The 24,289-nt window shown below is 34.8% G+C and overlaps 1 pseudogene across 1 annotated transcript in view; it reads left to right on the top strand.

The window, feature by feature from the left end:
* Nucleotides 1–24,289, top strand: part of LOC110261402 (tyrosine--tRNA ligase, mitochondrial pseudogene) — a 317,000-nt pseudogene that overhangs the window by 170,054 nt on the left and 122,657 nt on the right. The window contains exons 4-5 of the transcript XR_014808620.1: nucleotides 15,589–15,809; nucleotides 16,860–17,034. The product of XR_014808620.1 is annotated as a tyrosine--tRNA ligase, mitochondrial pseudogene (transcript). The remainder of the gene's footprint in view (nucleotides 1–15,588; nucleotides 15,810–16,859; nucleotides 17,035–24,289) is intronic.

Raw genomic sequence — 24,289 nt, 5'->3', positions numbered from 1 at the left:
ATACTTTGGGACAAAACTGATATGATAATATTAGTAAAATATCAATTCTATTCAAATTGGTCTGTACATTCATATTGTAAAAACTGTCATGTTGAATCTGAAATTTATAAAAACAATTAAAAGAACCTTGGATAGCCAAAACAACTTTGAAGAAGAGAAACAAATTTGGATTTTAAGAATTACTATAAAGCTAAGCCATCATTTAATCATGGAATGAAATAGACAAGTAGAACAATGGAACAGATTTGAGAGTGTAGAAATAGATCCATACATACATGGTAATTTGAGTTTTGACAAAGGTGCTGTGATGGTTAATTTTGTGTGTCTACTTGGCAGGGATACAGGATGCTAATTTTGTGTGTCTACTTGGTCAGACGTGATTCTGAGTGTTTTTGTGTGTTGAAATTAACATTTAAATCTGTGGACTCTGAGTAAAGCGGTTTGCCCTTCATAATGTGGGTGGGTCTCATGCAATTAGGCTTTCAACAAGCCTGAACAGAACAAACAAACCACCCTCCCTGAGCAAAGGAAAATTCTACAGCACACCATCTTTGGACTTAAAAGTGCATCAGTTATCCTGGGCCTCCAGCCTGCGGCCTACCCTGAAGATTTTTAACTCTCCAGCCTCCTTAAGCCAGTGAACAGTTCCTTATACTAAAGCTCTTCCTACATTTATATGCTATTCTTAACAATACTTTTTCTTTGGAGAACTGTGATTAATATAGGAGCTAAGACAATTTTATGGAGAAAAAGTAATCTTGCAGATGATGCAAGAATAATTGGATATTCACTAAAATGATATTTGATCTGTATGTTGCACTATACACTAGTATTAATTAAAAAATAGATCATAGGCCTAAATGCAAAACCCAAAATATAAAACTTCTGGGAAAAAAAAGGGCAGTTTCTTTATAACTTGAGTTAGCCCAAGATCTGTTTGATATGACACAAGAAACAAAATTAAAGAAAAAAACAACAGATTGAATTTTATGAAAATTAATCTATGCATTTTCCAAAATATATTGTAAAAAGATACAAACCTGGTAAAATATTAAAAATCACATGTGTGGATGGAAAATTTCTATTTAGAATATGTAAAGAACATTAAAGCATCAATTATACATGGAATTTCTCCTGTGAAATAGGATCAGTGGCATCTCTGGAGTTCTGGGACAAAGGTTTGATTCCCAGTGCTGCACAGTGGATTAAAGAATCTGGCATTGCTGCAACTGTGGCGTAGGTCACAACTGTGGCTCGGATCTGATCCCTGGGCAGGGAATTCCACTCCATATGCTATAGGGCAGCCAAAAAAAAAAAAGGAAAAATAAATAAAATAATCAATTATATTAAACCATTCAATAAAATATGGTCAAAATATCTGGAAAATTCACTGAAGATGTATAGATGGTATGTAGCATATGAAAAGGTGCTAAATATCTGTAGTCATTAAAGAAAAACAAATTATAACTTAAATGAGATACCATTACATATCAATTAATATTTCCTAAAATTAAAAGAACTAACAGTGCCAAGTGTTGGCAAGGATGTAAAAGAACCATGGACATGTAAAATGTTATCACACCTTGTAAACCCTTAGTTATTTTCTTTAAAAAATTAAACATGTAATACATAACCTAAATGTTCTATTCCTGTTTCACACAAGGGAATTAAAAGCCTATATCCATACAAAGATTTTCACATAAATATGCATCCCAAGTTTATTTGCAATAGCCAAAAGCTGGAAACAACTCAAATATCCCTCAAAAGTTGAACATATAAATAATTTATGATACATACTTATAAGTGGGATATGGACTGGCAATAACTGTGAATAAACTCTAGAGCAATCACAGGGATGAATCTCAGTTATACTGAGTAAAGAAAGCTAGTAAGGAAACAACACTTATTGGATGATTATATCCATATAAAATTTGAAACAAATGGAAACTAATCCTAGTGACAGAAAAGCAAATCAGTGGTTGCCTGAGGATGAGTAGTTAAGGGGGTTAGGCAGGGAGTTTCGAAAGACAAAAGGAAAACTTTTAGGAGTAATGGATATGTGCTTATTATATTAATATCGGGTTCCGGTGATAGTTTCATGAGTGTATACCTTTCAGAACATATCCATTTTATACCTTATGTGCAGTTTACCAATTATAGGTTAATAGTCTGTGAAGGAAAGAAAAAAAGGCACAAATGATTTTCCTGGATAAAAATGCCAACATGTTTTGACACATAATTTGATATTCAGAACATGATTCTTAGGTCAAAGTAATTATTTGAAGTCAGTATTTATCACCATGTTCTTTCATGGTGACTGATGCCAAATGTGAGGGTCACATAGTAAAAATGTATATAGATAGCCGCTTAATCCAAGCACAAGCATAAGCAAAGAAAGTTACAGTTCAAAAATGGCTTTGTTTTTATCAATGAGTATTGAGAATTAATTGCTTGTCTTGCAATGAAGTTAAAACTAGAGATTATTTCCTATTACAATGCTGTAATTCTTCCTAGTTTGGAACTTAAAAGCTGACAGGAGCTATGTATTACTTAGACAGTAAGTATGATGATGAAACACCTGAATCAAAAGAGAAAAAACAATCTAGCTAATTATGGATTTTGTTATGCAGATGATACATCTGAATATTTGATAGAGTTTTTTTTGTTCATGTCCTATAGCTCAGTTCAGTTAAAAAGTTCAGTGTATCCAATATAGTAAGGAATTCCAAATAAATATTTTGGATCTGCATACAGAGAAAAAACTTAAGTCAATAATATTGGCTTTAAATGGATTTACTGTATCATTTCAAAAGTTTTAATAAGTTGACAACTGACTGGGTAATATGATTAAAGGAGTCTTTGGATAAGTGAATCATTTGGTCCAAGTTTAGGAAAAATCATAATGCTAAGCAGTGCTTCTCTAATGGGTGTATGAATTACCTAGATAGCCTGTTAAAATGCAGATTCTTCTTCAGTAAGTCTGGAGTGAGGCTTGAAACACAACATTTTTAATCAGTTCCAAATTGAATATATTAGTTTCTTATTGCTGCTATAGCAAACTTGCATAAGCATAGTGGATTAAAACAATACACTTTTGGGTTAAAACAATATTTTTATATTTTATAGCTATAAACATCAGAAATCCATAATCAGTCTCAAAGAATTAAAACAGAATTGTTTACAGATTTGTATTCCTACTAGAGGCTTTAGGATTGTATCTGTTCACTTGCCTTTTCCATCTTCTGTTTGTGTTCTTTCACTTTTGACTTTGCATTACATCTACCTCTGCTTTCATAGTCACATCCTCTTCTCTGACTCTGACAGTCTTGCCTCCCTCTTCTAAGGATCCCTGTGATTACATTGGGCATACCAGGGTAATCTAGGACCTTAATTTAATAACATTTGAAGAACCTCATTTGCCATGTTATGTAATTTATTCGTGGATACTGGGGATTCTTTGGAGCATCATTATTTGTCCTACAACCAGTTGATGCTGAGTCCAATTGTTCATAACTATAAGGAAAAAGTCTCTATAGCCAAATGAAGTCCAAAGATACTTACCCTGGTAGTAGGTATGTTGTATAGATAATTATATCATTTTTTGATTATGTTGTTTATTTAAACATAGTACAGAAACTGAGACAAAACCAGTCACCTTCTGCTGTACTTAGATTGTAAATATGTATACTTTATTTAAAAGATGATGAATTCACAAAGTATTTGATGGTGTGTAATTATCTTCCTTGGAAATTGTTTCCAAACCAAGCAGTTTTAAAAGTCCTTCTGAGAAAAATATGTGTGTTTATAGGAAAGAGGGAGAAAGAAGGAGCTAAAGAGAGAAAGAAAAGGGTAGAGAGAGAGAGAGAATAAGAGAGCTTAAAAAACACATACTACAGTTTCACAGTAAGGAGGTTGGTAGTTACCTCTCCATCTAAACAAGTAAAAAGCCGAACAGACTGTAAAATTAACTCTTCCTGGATCTATAAAGATGGGAGGACACAGACCAAATTGGTGCCCTCAAAACTGGAGGGACAGGCAGGTAAATACATGTTATCAAGACTTACTATAGCAGAGACTTACAAGCAGAAACTGTGCTGGGAACCAGTGCTGGGGTAGCAAAGTCTAAAGTGTAATAAACAAATTGCTGGAGGCTCATCAGTATGGGCAACTCTAAGAGTTTAAAACACCAAGGGGCATTTTTTTTGGGGGGGCAACAAAATATTGTGATATTTACCTCCAAGTGCTCCCTCAGATTCTCATAGAAAATATTGGAGAAAAATCCCTTTGTGCTTCTGGCAGGTGGAAGGGAAAACAAACCATTTTGAAATATAACAGAGTATATTTAAATTACACAGTTCTTCTTATCACTGCCTGTTATCAGAGAAAATTTTAACCAGAGGCCAAATTGTTGGAGTATTATCAGAGTCTAACTAAAGTGAGAAAGGGAAATACTGTAGGTAACTCTAGCCATCCTATACCACCTAAGGGTAGGGACAGAAAAAAATGAGACATACTTACGAAGTTTACAGTCTAGAGGCATAGGCTCACTGAATGATTAAGACCTAATCATAAGACTGTGGAACACTTCACTTTCTGACAGCTAACCACATTACTAAAAGCATTTTTTCCAGCAGTTCCTTTTACTGCTACATCATGCATGACTATCAAGGAAACATTACCAAGGCATACCAAAGCGAAGCAAAAGAAAACAAACAAAAAATGCAATTGTAAGCAACAAAGCAAGCATCAGAACCAAAAATGGCAAGAATGTTGAAATCATCACACTAGCAATTTAAAACAAAGTATATGTTTGATATGTTAAGGATTCCCAGGCTAGGGGTCGAATCTGATTGCACATCAGATCTGAGCTGTATCTGTGACCTACATCACAGCTCCTGGCAATGCCAGATCCTTAACACACTGAACAAGGCCAGGGATCGAACCCACAACTTCATGGTTCCTAGTGGGATTCATTTCCACTGAGTCATGATGGGAACTCCAGATATGTTAAGGATTCTAATGAATAAAGTGTAAGAGTAGATGAGGAGTGTAAGCAGAGAGATGATTATCTTAAAGAAGCAAGAGTAAATGCTAGAGATAAAAAAAAAGTATAAAAGAAAAGAAGAATACATTTGATGTGACTCATAATAGATTGGACAGACTGAGGAAAGAAACTCTGAGCTATAGAATATATCAATAGAATCTTCAAAAACTGAAAAGAAAACAATAAAATCTGGGAAAAAAAGAAAAAATGAAATAGCTAAGTACCATGGGACCTCCAAAAAATGTATGATATAAGCATGAGAATACCAGAAGAAGACAGAAATGAACAGAAACAATATTTGGAATAATAGTGATTGAGAATTTCCCCAAAATCATGTCAGTCACCAAGCCACAGATTAAGAAGTCTTAGAGAACACCAAGTAAGATAAACACCACACATAAACAACAAAATTCTAACCATGCTATCATTTTCAAATTAGAAAAATCAAAGGTAAAGAAAAAAATGTGAAAAGAGGAAATAAATTAAAAACACCCTACCTATAGAGGAACAATGATAAGAAGTACATATGGGAGTTCCCCTCAGTTGTTAATGAATCTGACTAGGAACCATGAGGTTGCAGGTTCGATACCTGGCCTTGTTCAGTGGGTTAAGGATCCGTCGTTGCTATGAGCTGTGGTGTAGGTTGCAGACATAGCTTGGAACCCGAGTTGCTGGGGCTCTGGTGTAGACAAGTGGCTGCAGCTCCGATTCGACCCCTAGCCTAGGAGCCTTCGTATGCCGTGGGTGTGGCTCTAAAAAGACAAAAGATAAAAAAAAAAAAAAAAAAGAATTAGAGAAAGATATACCATGCTAACACTAATCAAAAGGAAGCAGGAATGGCTCTATTAATCTCAGAACAGATTTCAGAGTATGAAAAGCTGGAATAAAGAAGAGCATTACATAATGCTTAAGGGGTCTTTTCCTTAAGAAGGTTAAAAAAATCTTTATGTACTAACCTAACAACAGAGTGCCAAACAACATGAGGCAAATGTTTACAGACCTGTAAGCAGAAAAAGATGAATGTGCTATTGTATTTGGAGGCTTCAACAGCCTTAACTCAGGAATGGACAGATTCAGCAGGAAGAAAATCAGTGAGCACATAGTTGAACTTATAACACCATCAGTAAACTGGTTATAATTGTCTTCTATGGAATGATTCAGTTAAAAACAGCAGGAGGAAGTTTATGTAGTGGCTCAACAGAAATGAATCCAACTAATATCCCTAAGGATGCAGGTTCAATTCCTGGTCTTGCTCAATGGGTTAAGGATCTGGCATTGCTGTGAGCAGTGGTGTAGGTTGCAGACATGGCTCAGATCTGCATTGCTGTGACTGTGGTATAGTCAACAGCTAAAGTTCCGATTCCACCCCTAGCCTGTGAAGCTCCATATGCCACAGGTGCGGCCCTAAAAAACAAAAGAAAAATAAAAAAATAAATTGCTTAACTTCTAACAGAGTACTATACAATAAATATTAACTATTAAAAATAAAAACAAAGGAGATTTTGGATGGAAATACTATAATATTGGGTTGTGATGATCATTATACAACTTAAATGTAATAAAATTGAGTTTAAAAAAAAATGGGAAGAAGATGTCAACAGACAGATCTCCAAAGAAGACATACAGATGGCCAAAACACACATGAAAAGATGTTCAACATCACTCATTATTAGAGAAATGCAAATAAAAACTACTATGAGGTACCACCTTACACCAGCCAGAATAGCCATCATCAAAAGTCTACGAATAATAAATGCTGGTGAGGGTGTGAAGAAGAGGGAACCTTATTACACTGTTGATGGGAATGTAAATTGGTACAACCACTATGTAAAACAGTAAGGAGATTCCTCAAAAAGCTAAAAATAGAAATACCATTTATCCAGCAATCCCACTCCTGGGCATCTATCAGAGAAAACCATGCCTCAAAAAGATACCTGTAATCCAGTGTTCATTGCAGCACTGTATACAATGGCCAAGACGGAAACAACATAAAGGCCCATCAGTAGAGGAGTGGATAAAAGACGTGGTACATACACAGATTGGAATATTACTCAGCCATAAAAAGGAGATAAATGAGGGCATTTGGGGCAACATGGATGGACCTAGAAATTATCATGCTGAGTGAAGTTAGTCAGACAGCAAGATACCCATATCATATGCTATCGCTTATATGTTATATCCTTTAAAAAAAAAGGATACAGTGAACTTTGCAGAGCAGATACTGTCTCAAAGACTTTGAAAAACTTATGGTTTCCAAAGGAGGGAAGTTGGGGGCTCGGGGATGGGCTGGGGGTTTGGGATAGAAATGATATAAAATTGGGTTTTGATGATCGTTGTACAACTGTAAATATAATAAAACTCATTGAGTTAAAAAAAAAAAAAACATTTTTTCTATAGTCTTACAGCCTGCCAAAACTGAATCAAGAAGAAATAGATCAACTGAACAGACCGATCACTAGAAATGAAATTGAATATGTCATCAAAACACTCCCTACAAATAAAAGTCCAGGACCAGATGGTGAATTCTACCAAACATACAAAGAGGAACTTATACCCATCCTCCTTAAACTTTAAAAGGTTGAAGAAGAAGGAACTCTCCCAAAGACATTCTAGGATGCCACTATCACCCTAATTCCAAAACCAGAAAAGATACCACCAGAAAAGAAAACTATCGGCCAATATCTTTGAGGAATATACATGAAAAAATTCTCAACAAAATTTTAGCCAACCGAATCCAACAACATATCAAAAAGATCATACAACACAACCAGGTGGGATTCATCCCAGGTTCACAAGGATGGTTCAACATATGCAAATCAATCAACATCATACACCACATTAACAAAAGAAAAGTCAAAAACCATATGATCTTCTCAATAGATGCAGAAAATGCATTTGCAAAGTCCAACATCCACTTATGATAAAAACTCTCAATTAAGTGGGTATAGAGGGAACATTCCTTAACATAATCAAAGCAATTTATGACAATCCCACAGCAAATATAATACTCAATGGAGAAAAATTGAAAGCCTTCCCACTCAAATCTGGAAAAAGACAAGTATTCCTATTCTCACCACTGTTATTCAACATAGTATTGGAAGTCCTAGCCAAAGCAATCAGACAAACAAAAGAAATAAAAGGCATCCACATAGGAAGAGATAAAAATGTCACCACATGAAGATGACATGATACTCTATATAGAAAACTCTAAGGACTCCACCCAAGAGTTACTCAAACTGATCAACAAATTCAGAAAAGTAGCAGGATATAAGATTAACATTCAGAAACCAGTAGCATTTCTGTATACTAACAATGAAATATTAGAAAAGGAATACAAAAACACAGTACCCTTTAAAATTGCACCCCAAAAAATCAAATACCTGGAAATATACCTGACCCAGGAGGCAAAGGACCTATATGCTGAGAACTATAAAACATTAATCAAGGAAATTAAAGAAGACATAAAGAAAGGGAAAGATATTCCATGCTCCTGGGTTGGAAAAATCAATATTGTAAAAATGGCCATACTACCCCAAGCAATCTACAGTTTCAATGCAATCCCTATCAAATTACCCATGATGTTTTTCACAGAACTAGAACAAACAATCCAGAAGTTTATATGGAACCACAAAAGACCCAGAATTGCCAGAGCAATTCTCAGGAACAAAAACCAAGCAGGAGGCATAACTCTCCCAGACCTCAAGCGCTATTACAGAGCCACAGTCATCAAGAGAGTACTGGTACCAAAACAGACATACAGACCAATGGAACAGAACAGAGAACCCAGAAATAAACCCTGAAACCTATGCTCAATTAATCATTGACAGAGGAGGCAAGAACATAAAATGGGAAAAAGACAGTCTTTTCAGCAAGAATTGCTGGGAAACCTGGACAGCAGCTGCATGCAAATCAATGAAACTAGAACGCACCCTCACATCATGCACGAAAATAAACTCAAAATGGCTTAAAGACTTAAATATAAGACAAGACACCATCAAACTCCTGGAAGAGAACATAGGCAAAACATTCTCTGACATCAAACTTATGAATATTTTCTCAGGTCAGTCTCCCCAAAGCAACAGAAATAAGAGCAAGAATAAACCTATGGGACCTAATCAAACTGACAAGCTTTTTTGCACAACAAAGGAAACCAAAAAGAAAAAGACAACTTACAGAATGGGAGAATGTAGTTTCAAATGATGCAACTGACAGGGGCTTAATCTATGGGATATACAAGCAGCTTATACAACTCAACAGCAGAAAAGCCAACAACCCAATGGAAAAATGGGCAAAAGACCTGAATAGACATTTCTCCACGGAAGATGTACAGATGGCCAACAAGCACATGCAAAAATGCTCAACATCCCTGATTATTAGAGAAATGCAGATCAAAACCCCCATGAGATACCACCTCACACCAGTCAGAATGGCCATCATTAATAAGTCCCCAAATAACAAGTGCTGGAGGGGGTGTGGAGAAAGGGAACCCTCCTGCACTGTTGGTGGGAATGTAAGCTGGCACGACCACTGTGGAGAACAGTATGGAGATACCTTAGAAATCTATGCATAGGACTACCGTGTGATCCAGCAATCCCACTCTTGAGCATCTATCCGGACAAAACTTCCCTTAAAGAAGACACATGCACCTGCATGTTCATTGCAGCACTATTCAAAACAGCCAAGACGTGGAAACAACCCAAATGTCCATTGACAGACGACTGCATTAGGAAGATGAGGTTATATATACACAGTGGAATACTACTCAGTCACCAAAAAGAACCAAATGATGCCATTTGCAGCAACACGGATGGAGCTAGAGACTCTCCTCCTGAGTGAAGTAAGTCAGAAAGAGGAAGACAAATACCATATGATGTCACTCGTATCTGGAATCTAATATACAGCACAAATGAACCTTTCCACAGAAAAGAAAATCACGGACTTGGAGAATAGACTTGCGGTTGCCAAGGGGGCGGGGAGGGAGTAGGAGGGATTGGAAGCTTGGGGTTAATAGATGCAAACTATTGCCTTTGGAATGGATTAGCAATGATATCCTGCTGTGTAGCACTGAGAACTCTGTCTAGTTACTTATGATGGAGCATGATAATGGGAGGAAAAAGAAAGTATACATGGATGTGTAACTGAGTTCCTATTTTTTACAGTGGGGGAAAAAAGTATGTTTGGAGAAATAACATTAAAAAATAAATTAAAACAAACAAAAACAGCCGAATACACATGATTCTCAAGCACACATGGAACTTTCCCCAAAAGGGACCACCTTCTGGGCCATTACACATACATAACAAATTTAAAGAATAGTAATCATTCAGTGTCTACTCTCAGACTAGAGTAGAATTAAAGTAAAAATTAAAAAACAAAAAATGATAACTGAAAAAACCCAAAAATACATGGTGATTAAACCACACAATTCTAATAACACTGGTCTCAAACAAGGACTTTCAAGGGAAATTTAATATTTTGAACTAAATGAAAATGAATACACATCTTACCAAAATGTGTGGAGTCCATCAAAAGCAGTGCTTAGGGGGCAATTTACCTGATGAAATGCATATATTAGAAAAGGGCAAAGCTCTAAAAAGAAGTGCAAATTAAATTAATCATAGGTCCATTTTAAAAAATAAAAATTAGACCAGAAATAAAAACTGAAAACAGTTTATCAATAGAGAAAAAGAAACCAAAATTTAGTTGTCTGAAAAGGTCAATAAAATCAACAAGTGTTACCAGTGTAGGAAAAAAAAAAATGACAGCGAGAGAGAGGAAACAAATTATTAATTAGATCTACATCCCCTGTATATTAAAGGGATAATAAAGGAATATTATGAACAACACTAAGTCCCAAATTTGATAACCTTGAAGTAATGGACCAATTCCCTGAAAGACACAATCTGGGAAAACTCACTCAAGAAGAAATAGATGATCTGAATAGACCTATATTTATTAAGGAAATTGAATAAATAATAACCATCAAAACAAAAAGCACCAGACATAGATGGGTGCATTGGTGATTTATACCAAACATTTAAAGAAGAGATTATACCATTCACTACACTCTATTTCAGAAGATAGAAGCAGAGCAAATATTGCCTAACTTACCCTCTGAGGCTAGAGTTTCCTTAATACTTAAGGGAGGCATCATAAGAACAGTACAGACTAATATCTTTCATCAGCATAAATGCAAAGATTCTTGACAAAATATTACTAAATTGAATTCAACAATGTATAAAAAGAATTATTCTCCATGACCTAGTGAAATTTATCCCTTAAAATTTATCCCTTAATTGCTTTGATAATCAGTTAATATAATCCATTGTATGATCAGGCTAAAAAGAAAGATCACATGATCATAAAAGTAGATGCAAAAAAAATTGACAAAACACAATCCTATTCACGATAAAAACTCTCAATAAAGTAGAAATATAGCATAACTACTTTTAACTGTCTATAAAAAAAACTAGTTAACTTTATATGTAATTGATGAGAAAATTGAAGCTTTCCCACTAAAAACAGGTAGAAGTCAAGATTTCCACTCTCACCTCTCCTTTTTAATATGGTACTGGACTCCTCCTTGCCAATGTAGTAAGACAAAAAAAAAAAAAAAAAATGAAAGGCATACAGATGGGAAGGAAGATATAAAGTCTTTGTTTATATATGATATCATCATCTAAGTAGAAAATCCTTAAAAAAATGACAAAAGAATGGAGCTAATAAGCAGTTACAGCCAGGTTTTAGAATACAAGTTTAATATACAGAAGTCTATAGCGTTTCTATATATCAGCAATGAACAATTAGAATTTGAATTTAAAAATGCAATAAAATTTATATTAGCATCCCCCCAAATAAAATACTTAGTTATAAATCTAACAAAGTATATGCAAGATCTATTTTAGGAAAGCTACAAAACTCTGATGGGTGAAATAAAAGATCTAAATAAGTGGAGATGTATCCCATGATCATAAGTGAGAAGAGTTAATATTGTTAAGATAGCAGTTTTTCCCAATTTGATCCATAGATTTAATACAATCACAATAAAAATCCCAACAAGTTGTTTTTATGGCTATTAACAAACTAATTCTAAAGCTTACAGTGACGGGAAATAGCCCTGAGATAGCCAACACACTGTTGAAGAAAAATTTAAAGGACTGACACTACTCAAAGTAAAGACAGACACTACTGTACTGTATATACTGTACTGTGCTAGAATGTTATAGTAAACAAGATAGTTTGGTATTGTGGTCAAAGAATGGGCAACTAGATCAGTGGACCAGAAAATGGTCTCAAAAATACAGTCAACTGATCCTTGTCAAAGGAACAAAGGCAATACAATAGGACAAAGATGGTCTTTTTAACAATGAGTGATGAAACAATTGGATATTCACATTAAAATAAAATGAGTCTGTGCAGATTTAACACCTTTCACAAAAATTAACTCAACATGGATCACAGACCTAAATTAAAACACAAAACTATAAAACTCCTAAATGATAATATAGAAGAAAACTTAGATATGCTTGGGTATGGTGATGCTTTTTTAGACGGCATGATTCATAAAAGAAGATAATAAGCTGGACTAAATTAAAATTAAAAATATCTACTCTGTGAAAGTATATCTAGAGAATGAAAATGCAAGTCATACTGGGAGAAAATACTTGCAAAGTACATCTGATAAAGAACTCTTACCTAAAATATAAAAAGAACTCTTAAAACTCAGTAGTAAGAAAAGAAAAAAAACTAGTTAGAAAGATACACCAATTGGTAACAGACATCTGACCAAAGAATAAAACAAAGATAAACAGATGGCAAATAACATATGTAAAGGTGCTCCAAATCATGTCATCAGAGAAATGTACAGTGAAACAATAATGATACTACTATATATACACTTATTAAATAAAATGGTCTAAATCCAGAACACTGAACAATCCCTTCCCACTCCTCCCCTCCCTTTCCCTTTCTCTTCCCCTTTCTCTCTCTCTCTGGCAAAGATATGGAACAAGAACATTCACATGTTACTGGTGAGAATGCAAAATAGTATGGCTACTTTAGGAGCCAGAAATAAACATAGTTTTAGAAGGATCCATCAATCACACTCTTTGGTATTTACCCAAGAATTTAAAACTTACCTGCACACAAAAGCCTACACACAGATATTTAGAGCAGCTTTATTCATAATTGCGCAAATTTGGAAGCCCGTAAGATATCCTTTAACAGGTAAATGGATGCACTGTGCTATATCCAGACAATGGAATATTACCCAATGCAAAAAATAAATAAGCTATCAAGCCATGTAATGACATTGTATGTGTGTGTGGGGGGATTAAATGCATGTTTCTAAGTGTAAAAAAAGCCAATTCTGGAAGTTTATATAATGTACAATTCCAACTATATGACATTCTGGAAAAGGCAAAAATATGGAGACAATAAAAACCTCATTGGTTTCCAGGGATGTGTGGAGTGGGGAGAGAATAGTCAGAGCACAGAAGATTTTTAAGATAGTGGAAATACTCTGTATAATACAGTGATGAATGTGTCATTGTACATTTGTCCAAACCCATAGAGTCTTCTACACCAGGAGTGAAGCCTAAGATAAACTATGACCTTTGTATGATTATGATGTGTTGGTATAGGTTCATCCTTTTAAAAATTCTGGTGAGTGATTATAATGGAGAAAGGTTAGTAGTAGTGCGGTTTTCCATTCCTTGTCCTCTAGCCTTTTCTTTCCTATTTCCTCCTCTCCTCTTCCTTCCTCTCTTCTTTTCTTTTCTTTTCTTCCCTTCCCACTCCTCCCCTCCCTTTCCCTTTCTCTTCCCCTTTCTCTCTCTCTCTTTCGTTCAATTATGCTTATTAGTGGCCACGCGAATCCTAGCATGTAGTAAATGCTCCATAATTACCTAGCTTGCTAAGATTGAAATTGTGAATGATTCTTGAAAAATATAAAATCATGTTTATGCTTCAATTGTGATGATTATATATTTTCTTTTTTATTAATGAATACTTAAATTTATGCTAATAAATTATGTCTATTGTCACATTCTTTGGAAGAATTCTAACTTGTATTATTATATTTTTTGAATTTTACACAGAAACGTAATTATACAACTTAAAGCACAGAGGGGATGAAGTTTGAAAAAGAAAAAATAAAAAACATAACTTCAGTGGGTTAAGAACCCAACATACTGTCCTCTGTGAAAGTGTGGGTTCAATCCCTGGCCTCTCTCAGTAGGTTAAGAATCTGGTGTTGCCACAAGCTGCAACTAGGTCACAGATGCAACTGGGATCTGGTGTTGGAATGTAGCTCATAGATGTAGCTCGTATCTGGTATTGCTGTAGCTGTGAAACTTTCATATGCTGCAGGTGTGGCAGTAAAAAAAAAAAAGTAAAAAGCATAGTCTTAATGAACTGAGGGACTGTGTTGTACTGTTTATACATATGTATATTTAAGATTCTAGGAAAAGAGAAGTCGAAACAGTTTTTGTTTTTTTTTTTTAAATGCTATATTGGGAGTTCCCGTTGTGGCGCAGTGGTTAACGAATCTGACTAGGAACCATGAGGTCCCTGCCCTTGCTCAGTGGGTTAACGATCCGGCGTCACCATGAGCTGTGGTGTAGGTTGCAGACGCGGTTGGGATCCCGCGTTGCTGTGGCTCTGGCGTAGGCTGGCGGCTACAGACAGCTCCGATTAGACCCCTAGCCTGGGAACCTCCACATGCTGCGGGAGCAGCCCAAGAAATGGCAAAAAGAAAAAAAAAATAATAAAATGCTATAAAAGTTCTAAGTTTGAAACTATAAACAAATGAGTCCAAGAATTCTCAAGGAAATCTTTTTGTTGTCTCTATTGAATATCTTCCGGTTTACTGAGGTCTCCTCTCTAGCTGTTGGAAACTTACTTAAATTATGCTCAACCTGTTGAGTTATTTTTGTTTGGTATCCTAAATTTTTACTCTGTGCTTATGTAGTCTGCTGTTCAGCCAAGACTCTGGGGAAACAGTAAGCAGATTTCTAGAGCTTTTTTCCTGACTCTATATGGTCTTTGGTATAGTCTGATCAGCAAAATCTAGATGCCTCTCTCTATCTTTCCAAACTCTGATCTGTGTCTTCTCAAAACACCAAAATTGCCAGGTTTTATTTGGGTTCTCTTCCCTTCATTATAGTCCAAAAATTGGCTCTAAGAGGAAAGCTGAGGAGATGATAAAACTTTACTCCTTAGTTTCCTTAATTTCAGGAATAATCAGAATCCTGTTCTGGCATTTGGCTTATGTTTGACAACATTTATTTTATATATCTTGTCCATTTGTTTATAATGGAATTAATTCTAGACCATCTTTCTTACAGGTAGAAGAGAGATTTCAAATGCAATCTTTAAATACATTAGTTTTGTTAAAGAATTCATCTCTACAGATAAAATAAATCTAATAAAGAAATCATAATTTCCAACTATTGCAGTTTTCATCATATATTACTCCTAATAAGTAACCAACTGGGTTTTGTTTTGCTTTTTTAAAATAACAAATTCTCTCTGTTTATTTCCAGAGACTGATTAAAACATTAATTGGAGGAATAAATTTTCTTCAATATAAAACCATTAACTGGCAATTAACTTTGTAAACACATCTTCTGCTAATACTGAGGACATACAATCATACAGATCCATTTATGCATACCTTCTGAAGCCAATATATGGGAATAACAATATTGACCACAAAATGGAGATATACCGAAGGCTTCACATTTTACCATTTTAACTTTTAATTGTAAGTAATAATAATGGAAGTTAAAATGCAAGTAATTTTACATGGCGTCTGTATGACCTATCTATTATCATTGATTAAATGTATTATAGAATTCTGGGAACTGTCCCTGATATACAAAATTTCATATGATAATATGTCTTTATGGATGAATAATAACACATTATGCACACATCCTCAGATCTGCCCAACAACCGGACATTGCAAATATCAATGCTGTTAGGTCATTATTTGAAAAAAAATCCTGCAAAGATTTTAAGGAATCAGGAGCTCCCGTCATGGCACAGTGGAAATGAATCCGACTAGAACCCTGAGGTTGCGCGTTAGATCCCTGGCCTCCATCAGTGGGTTAAGGATCCAGCGTGGCCGTGAGCTGTGGTGTAGGTCACAAACACAGCTTGGATCTGGCATTGCTGTTGCTCTGGCGTAGGCCAGTGGCAACAGCTCTGATAAGACCATTAAGACCCCTAGCCTGGGAACCTCCATATGCTGCAGGTGCAACCCTAAAAAGACAAAAGACAAAAAAAAAAAAAAAGATTTTAAGGAATCATAATTATTACAGATTTAGAATAGAATTACCGTGGATCTCTAAGAATGGTCAATCATGATATTGTCCCTTCTTTTATTTTTGCAAGATACTGCTGAATGGTTCATTCCACCGATATGTTAGCAGCAGCTATGCAGCTAGAAATGTTAAAAGGTCTGAAAAGTCTCAGTGATGGATTAAATGCAGGGCCTATGAAAGAAAGAAAAGCCTAATGATACTAAGATTTCTTACAAAATATACATCTCTTTGTAAATCAATATACATAGTTGGGAACAAAAAGACAATAATAGCACCTAGTAAGCCTTGCCATGTTATAGTCGCCATTGTAATTGGCAACGTATTCATTTTTTGCAGCAATCCTACTCACAGCTAGCTTGCAAGTTCCGGAGCCATAAATAGAACCCCACAACTTAGCAGCTCCACTCTACTGAAAGCACAAGGGGGTATACTATTGATCATTGCTACAACTCAGGGCTCTTAAACCTGCTCTGTCTCACTCTCTTCAGTTATAGATAGGGGCATACAAGCTACTGAGAGTATTATAAGACTGGTCCTACCATCATTCTTGGAGAGCTGCAAAGTCCTGGACACAGATGAAAGCTACTCCGCCTAAGTAGCTAACCTTGCTCCAAGGTCACATGCTGGAGTCTCCACTGACCCTGATTTCTTGGACTCCATCTGGTAAGCCTTCTGTCTTCTTCTTCTTTACATTGTTCCATCCCAGGTTTCCTCCTTGTGCACTTGGAGATCCTACCTTTATTTTCTTTCACAATGGAGGTACATGCCATAAAAACCAGAGTCCCAAACGTTGGTAACTGAAAGATAAATTTTGGTTCTAATATGCTAAATCTTCACACACTTTCTAGAGGTAAGGAGAGAGCTATTATGTAACCACTATTAAGAGTCAAGGATGTGTGAAAATACTTTCCTCTTCAAATGAATTGGAATCTTCAGTGTTAAGGTCTATTATGGCAAGAGCACTGCCTTCTCTGTTTACTCTCTTATCCCGGGTACCTAGAATAATAGCTCCTGTTATATAATAATCACTCAATAAATATTTGTTGAATTTTTAATGACTGAATGAATACTGAAGATAATTATAGACTGAGGGAGAACAGATAAATTTCCATAGTAAAACAAGTTGAATGTTAATTTGCTGGCTATAAAATTTTGAATTACAGTATATATATGGAACCCTACTTTTTCCTTATTCAGACACTTTCAGAAGTAAATTGATTCCTTGGCCCACCTTCTCAATCCATTATTTTGTATAGAATACCTATTTTCAATCAATTTTTCTTCCACTGTAGCTTTAAGATAGTGATTATGAAAATAAGGAAGAAAGATCAAGCATTTATTTTATTTTATTGTAAAAATAAAATTACAAATGCTAAGTAGCATCACAACCACAATCCTCAGTGAGAAATGATAAAACTCTGGAGGGAAACCATAGTATGACCAAAACTCCCCTAACAAACCATTTATATAACATTATTGAAAATCTTTGAAGATTTATCTGATATCTAGTTTCCTAGGCCATCTCCCTTACAGTTGTACAGTCAGTTAACTTAAATTTTTTGTGTCTAAAATCAGATGATGCAAAAGACTTGCTCTCAGCTGAACTGTGTCTGCCTTTAAACACTCAAGAATTTTATGGCAGCCTGTTTGCTGGACTCTGAGAGTATGCATTCGCTAAAAGAGGAATACAGATTCCAGTATCCTGATAGGAATAATCCATCATATTTTATTTCAGTGACACTTTGAGACCTGCGCTTTGACATTCTCTTATAGCCTTTTATTCCCAAGCCTGTAAAATTACTATACTTTCAGAATACTATCTGTATTTTAAACACTGTGTCCTTTGAAAGACATGTGGTTAAAATATACCTTATATTTTTCTCTTAAGGAGATTTTATTTTACACTAGAATTTATGTGCTAGCTCTGACAATTTTTGAAAAACTGCAAGCCTCTACAATACAGAGAAACATACAATAGAAGAAGGATCTAAAACTCATTTGCTCCTTTAAAAAACATACACACACATTTCTCACTAGAAAGCAGGATGACTAAAGCTTAAATGTAAAAGTTATAGAATGATAACTTGGTCAATGACTTAACATGCTCTTCTGCTATAGAAGGTGCTGTTTTGGGAAGACTGCCATTTTGGCAACAGTAAGTCTACATTTGTAATTAATGAAACAGAATCTAGTTATAGTTGACCTGTTGGAATTAACATGATTCATTGAGATAATTTTGTATAACAAGACTGTTAGCTTTTAACAATTACCAGGGAACAGGGACCTAGGAGAGAGAATTGAGGATATACACAGAAGTAGGGTTCTTGTTTCACTAAGAAGAGATTAGGATCATTTAAAATAGGCTATATGGAGATTGCCTTGCAATTTACTACCCTACAGAGATTCTCCCTTACCCCAAAATCTTGCCCCCTTCACCTTGTCATTCTACATGAAAAACGTTAGTAGAGAGTCATGGGAATGGTGTTGAATTAAGATACATGGACTTGGTAGTGCTCCAGCAATAATCTGACTCTATTTTTTCTCATAAGAAAATGCTGATATGGACAAGAGAAAATTTTAACAGCAACTCAGACATTTAACTAGATGGAAGGAGACATATTAAACACAGAATAGAATATATATAGGAATTCTCTCAGGGTTATTATTCATATCCATAATTTGTTTGAAAAGTATTTAAACACTAAAGCATATAATTTATCAGAATCACTGGGATATTTTAAATGTCTTAGTTTGGGCATATTAGGTAAAGTTTAGGTATACTAGGTAAGGTCAAAGTATTTTTTGATAGTAAAATGTGTATTCTCTTAGAGTTGAAATTATTTTAGGAGATTCTAAGAGAGGTACAGGTGTTAAATACTCATAGCATGATCTCCATATTTGTACCCACTGAGAAGTTAAATATAAGAAACGCTTCATTAGAGTACCCTTGTAGTCATTGTATTAGTTTGCAATCTTTCAATTTGCAGTTGTTTGAGATGTATCAAATGTAATGGGCTCTATTCAGCCAGCTATCCTCCTTATTGGTTGCTTCCCTCATGGTCAAGAGCATACTAAACATGTTCTTGGAATGATTCCCTCTTTCAATCACTATGCCAATAATCACTTAGAATACAAGTGGATTCTTTTTCTTTAGAACAACCAGGTGGCTAAAGAGAGTCAGTTAATAAGCAATCAGCAAAATCAAAAGCAATAATGAAGCCCTTCAAGTTTTTGTGCTGTATTGCCTGATACATAATCTCTATTTTGTGGGTAAATATACGGTATGCTGAGCAGTTGAATGACTTTGCTGATGCCACATTCCACTCTTTGTGAGTTTATTCATCTTTGAAGATCTCACTGCCAGGAGAGATCTAACATCTGTTTGAAGGCACTACCTTCTGTTGTAGGCTTACTGTTGCAAAGTTGGGTTTTCTACTGATACTACAGTTTTCAGTAGTGCCTGTAAATATATCTTTTATCTATACAAAGAAGTAAGAAACTGTAACCACAAAAAGTGGATTGAATCTATTCATCTAATTTGGCAGAAGGAAATGCATTCTGAAATTAGAGGGATTATATCTGAAAGCTGTGTTGGGACCTTCAGATGTTAAGTTATAAGATTTTTCATGTTCATCACAATCTACTTTGAGTGAAAGGAAAAGCCTTTATCATCTTCTGTATTACTTTTACATAGATTGGAACATTACTTTTTTGATTATATAAGTCAATATTTCTTTTTTTACCACTTAAAATTATTCTTTTGGGTACATCAGATCCAATGTCAATGTGAATAAAATTCAAAGTTTAAATCAGAGAGAATTGTGAAAAGCCTTGAGATAGTTTTCATTTCTGTATCATATTTTAGTTACCTTTAATTTTATTAGATTATGATTGTATTCCAGATTGAATAATACTTCATATTTAATGGAAGAGATATAGGAACCTATCAGGCCCAGATGGCATTGTGAATGAGAAAAATTTGTCTCTGCTGCTTTACTTTATTTCATTCCTCTATCTCTTTAAGTGCCCAATACTTACTCAACATAGAAAATTAATGTTCCTATTTTGCTTTTGTAATTTCAGAATTTCAAATCCCTTGATTGATATTAGCTCTATTTCATAAGGAACACCTTAATGCCTGTAATTTTCTTATGGTCATTTCAATATCATGGTATATACATGTATGTTAATTTTCCCTGGAAAATATATCAGACTGTCATCTCATATAAATGCATTTACTCCCTCATAATGTCAAAGAATCATGATCTCAGATGTTAAAAACAGGAGGAGGGCAAGACAACATTGGGTAGGTGAATAAAAATATTTCCTGTTTCTTAGGGAAACTTTATGGGGTGGGAGTGGGAAATGAGCCTTCTCTGCTCATTTTCTCAATATGGCGTATGATACTATATAGTATGAAAACACCCAAAATACTGAGCTACTCAGTCTGTTAGCTCAGTTGGTCTTTATCAACAAATAGTAAACCCTTCTTTCTTTTTTCTTTTTTTAATTTTTAGCTATAAAGTTTGCTCCATTTAACCTTTGAGTTTTCTTTTTATTGATACAGCATTCTCAAAAGCAAATATTTTCACATTTCTTATTTTCTAATGTGTTTAGATGGAAATTTAAATTAAACAAACAAATGTAATCCTGTGGATTGTGTTTAAATGCCCTTCCCTGCTCTAATTCCATTATGGACTATTGAAATTCCAAGAAATATTCTCGGATGAAAAGTCCTGATCTTAAATATTTTTGTCCTATAATATTTAAAATACTTGTGGATAAGAAAATTGTAATGTGTGTGTCAGGGATCTTCTGCCCTTTGAAAGATGGATGGATAGAAAGATAAATAGATGGATGGACTTGTCAGTTTCTAAGATAGGGAAATAGTATGGAAACAGGAAATAACCAGAAAGTTTACCCCTTTTTTTTTTTGAAACATCTTTTTTGTTTTCTATGTCTCCCATAGAATTCATTCTAATAATGTGGTCTTTGCTAGAACAGATGTTAAAAGGGATTTGGGGTCAAAATTTGGGTTTTTGTATTAATAATTCATCTTCTATATTGATAAACTCATTTTAAGTACCAATAATATTCCAAGCAGTTATCAAATAATTTGAATGACAAACATCTCAAATACTTTAGTACTATTATCTTGTTCTTGCAGTGATGTTTTTGTCTTTCTGACAGTTTCTTATATAAGACAAAAGTTTCCTTAACCTGGTTATATTCAGGTAAAAAGAATTATCTCTATATTAGTCACTACTGTTCCAAGACAATTGAAGGGGTGTGGTCTAGGGAATAGACATAAAATTAATCTGATTTGGAAGTTCCAGATTTGGTTTACAAGTATCCTAGTGGCAGTGATTTATTTCTGTACACTGCAATGTCAGAGTAATGACAAAACTAGTCCAAAGTGATGGCATTGAAGATTGGCACCATCATTTTCTATTGCTTACAACTCTTGGAAACTAGCAATTTTGTTGTCAGATCTGAAACTGTGATATAACTTGAAAGGGAAAATTAGATTAGTTCCATGGAATAAAGTTACTAGAAGGGTGATGATGGACTGAACAAATTAAGTTATTTTATTTTTAAATAAGCACATTTACAAATAGGTGAACCCTGAGCTAGCAACCAAGTATATTTTAGGACTCAAAAACCATGCATAGAAATGATAGGTACTTTTCTAAACTTCAAAATATGTGAAACACTTCAAACACTCAAATGTTTGAAGATTTCAAGAAAAATGAGAGGACTTATCTATATGGATCCATAATGATGTAGCTAATAATAGTCACATAAACATCACAATGAAAGGAGATAATTTTATTCAATTCTTTGTTTCTGTTCCTGGAGGAAAAAAAACCCAACAAACAAAAACAAAACAAAACAAAGAAGCAAAACAAACCAGAAACTAACTGAACAGATCCACATATTTCTATAAACCAAACCACTATTCTGTCTTTAGATCTGTGCTCACTTTCTCTGCCTTTCCTCATATTTAAATGATTGAACTAGTCGCTTCATTTCTAAGATCAAATACTCTGTGTGTACTGATTCTATTTCCTATCAGTTTTTTAGGAGAAATTCCTCAATACTTCCCTTCTCTTTCCTATATCATTATAGGAAATGTTTTTCTGCTGTATTGTTATCTGCAGCATAAGGGCATAATAAAATATCTTCCACCTCAAATTAAAAAAAAAAAAAAAAAAAAAAACAATCCCGAGAGTTCCTGTTGTGGCTCGGTGGTAACAAACACGACTAGTATCCATGCCATGAGGATGCAGGTTCGATCCCTAGCCTCACTCAGTGGGTTAAGGATCCAGTGTTGCTGTGAGCTGTGGTGTAGTTTGCAGACCTGGCTTGGATCTGGCAGTGCTCCAGCTGCAGCTCCAGTTCAACCCCTAGCCTGGGAACTTCCATATGCTGCAGGTGTGGCCTAAAAAGGAAAAAAAAAAAAAAAAAACCTTGATCTCACCCCTATGATCTCTGTCTTACCCGTTTTGCTCAATTATACTAAAGGAAAAGAACTCTTCAGAAGTGTTGAGTATACTTGTCTTTTCCTGGGTGTCTTTTTGAATTAACACTTAACTAGACTTTTGTTTCATTCATTCCACAAACTTACTTCTATTGAAAGTCACCACTGGTAACCTCATAATCTAGCATCAGCATTTAGGATTTACCTCACTTGACTTCTGATAAGGTTTGAAGTAGCTTATCATTCTCTCATTTTTGAAACAATTCTGCTAATTGGCTTCCATCCCTATTCTTATCTCAAGAGCTGATCCACCCTTACCTCTTGCTGGATAACTCTCATCTATCTTATGTGTAAAATTGAGAGGTCTCTAGGGCAAGATACTCAGTCTATACTCCTCTTTATTCTTGTCATTTTCCTTAATAATTTCGCTCAGTGTTAGAGCTTTACAGAAATCTTTATACTGACTATTCCCAAATAATGTCTTCAGTTCTGATTTTAGCTACAAAATTCAAAACCTTTATAAATAAGTTGATAAATGACCTTAAAATTTGAAAACATTTTATCTGTGATATATACTTTTAGAAGAATAAAAAGACAAGCCACAAATTGGGAGGTGTTACACAATCACACATCTGATGATGAATCTATACCCTAAATATATAAAAAACCCTCAAGTAAAACCCAGTATTAGAACACAAGCAACAAACAAAATAGTAAAAGATAGGCAAAAGATGTACGCGTATATTTCACCAAAGAAGACGGATGAATAAGCACATAAGAAGATACTAATTTCATTAGTCATTAAGGAAAAGTATACTAATGTTATTGAGATACCATACACATGTATTAGAAAATAACAATTTAAAATTTTAAAAATTGACATTACCAAATATTGGCAAGATTGTTGAACAGGTAGAACTCTTACAACTTGCTGTTGGGGATGTGAAATTCTATGTCTCTTCTTGCCCACTCTTCACCCTACTGTATCCTACACATAAGGGCATTTGTCAATTTCTTATAAAGTTAATAGTATACCTGTAACCCAGCAAGCTCATTTCTTGGTATTTACCTATGTGGGGATGGAGGCTGGTTCACACATACACCTCAATACTTCCATGCCTCAGGCTAAAATCCCTAGAGTCTTTGTTGACACCTGCTTTTCTTGCACATTATATATTTGACTCCTACAAAAGAAGCTGGTGTTTACTTTCCAAATACACCTAGGCCCTTATCACCTCTGATCCATTCTACCATCATCTCTCATCTGGACTATAGCAATCAGTCTCATCTTGAACATTTGCGGGCTCAAGGTAAAAGTACAGGAAGCCCATATATTTAACTTTTTTATTTTTTATTTTTATTATTGCTTTTTAGGGCTGCACTGGTGGCATATGGAGGTTCCCAGGCTAGGGGTAGAATCAGAGCTGAGCTGTTGGC

The sequence above is a fragment of the Sus scrofa genome, chromosome 6 (assembly GCF_054392235.1).
Source record: "Sus scrofa isolate SSC_HxYL_T2T_F1_AM1 chromosome 6, Sscrofa_HxYL_maternal_Yorkshire_Landrace_v2.0, whole genome shotgun sequence".
NCBI lineage: Eukaryota > Metazoa > Chordata > Mammalia > Artiodactyla > Suidae > Sus > Sus scrofa.
Note: the sequence above shows the minus strand (reverse complement) of the source record. Positions and strands in the feature narration are given on the sequence as shown.